The sequence below is a fragment of the Grammomys surdaster genome, unplaced genomic scaffold (assembly GCF_004785775.1).
Source record: "Grammomys surdaster isolate TR1022 unplaced genomic scaffold, NIH_TR_1.0 232, whole genome shotgun sequence".
Lineage (NCBI taxonomy): Eukaryota > Metazoa > Chordata > Mammalia > Rodentia > Muridae > Grammomys > Grammomys surdaster.
In genome coordinates this window covers 864,957-866,500 of record NW_021604677.1, presented here as the reverse complement: position 1 = coordinate 866,500, position 1,544 = coordinate 864,957, and positions in this window count along the sequence as shown.

The following is a 1,544-nucleotide window of genomic DNA, read 5'->3' as shown; positions in this document are numbered from 1 at the left end:
TGCAGAGCCTTACCAACCTAAGACATAAGTGCATTGCATTTAATAATGCATATTCCATGATGGGTAAGGAAGGCATTCTTGTCAGAATGACCTAAGACAGACTCAGTCTTGTTTATGAAACATAAAAAAGATGAGAGGTGGAAAGCTTTTGGAGCTGCTTGGCAAGAATCTGACATGGGCCAAGGATAAGGAAGTGGGCTTCAGGCAGGTTTCTGACATTAGGCTAGAACAAAAACGTAATTTCAGGCAGGAATCTAAATTTTAAACTAGAACAATGAAGTAGGCTTCAGACATGAAAATGACTTTGGGCTAGCACAGGAAATTTGGCTCAGATATTTTGGTCATCCTGATAAGCACTTAGAAACAGTGATCATGGGAGTGTTCACAAAACTTTGTTTATTGCCTTGCTTGTTCTTTGACTATTTATGTTTATTGTCTTGCTTGTTCCTTGACTATTTGCATCTATTGTATTGCTAGTTCCTCAACTTAGAACTGAACTTGATACTTGCATGTAATTAAAATGGTATAAAAGCAAAAAGGAGGAGGATGGGATAGGGGTTTTCTAAGGAGGGGAAACGGGGAAAGGGAATGGCATCTTAAATGTAAATAAATAAAATATCCAGCTTCTTAAAAAAAAAAAAAAACAAAGTATCTGAACTGGCATGCAATTTGTAAAATGAAATGTACAGATTTTAAACACAATTTTTATTAAAAACACAACTATATGAGTATATATATATATATATATATATATACTCACCAAGTGTACTAACTTAAAAGCATGTTTAAGATTTAAAACTTTCTAATAATCCAGAAAGCTCCAATTAACCTTTTTCAGTTCATTCCTTCCCACAGAGATAAGAACTTCTCTTAATTTACTCCTGGATTCTTTTTATTCTTACTATAAGTTGGAATATATTGTATTCTAATACACTCCCATATTGATTGACTTATTTCATTCAATATAGTTTGGGGGGTATTCAGTTATTTGTACCCTACCCCCAGCCTTGAGCAGGCCGGAAAGAATTTGTTTACCACAATAGACCTAATGATAAGACCTAGGTGAAGTTACCCACCTTACCTTCAGGCACAACCTCCTACAGGAACTTAGAAGAATAGACTGCCCACTGAGCTTGCCTTGAGACATAATCAGGCTGAAACAGGGGATGAATTCGGTGGGCTTTCCCTTTAAATAGAAGAGCTGAATATTAAACTTGGAACCTTGATCAGAAAACTGTTTCTTGGCTTCATGCTTCTCTCGCCTATCTGCCTCTCTGTCTCCCTTTTTCATTTCCAGCCCCCCTTTCAGGTGAACCTAGATTGTCTGTGGATGCAAGCAGCTACAGTTGTTAACATTTTATTCTTTTGATACAGTATTCTTTTTAATAACTACACACATTTAGCTTATCCACATTTCTGATGATAAATATTTAGGTTGTTTACTACTTTTCGGTATTTGTAAATAAAACTGATTTAGTATTTCAGTATGGTTTTGAATGAACACATTTTTCCTTTCTTCATGAATAAATACCTAAGTGTGAAAA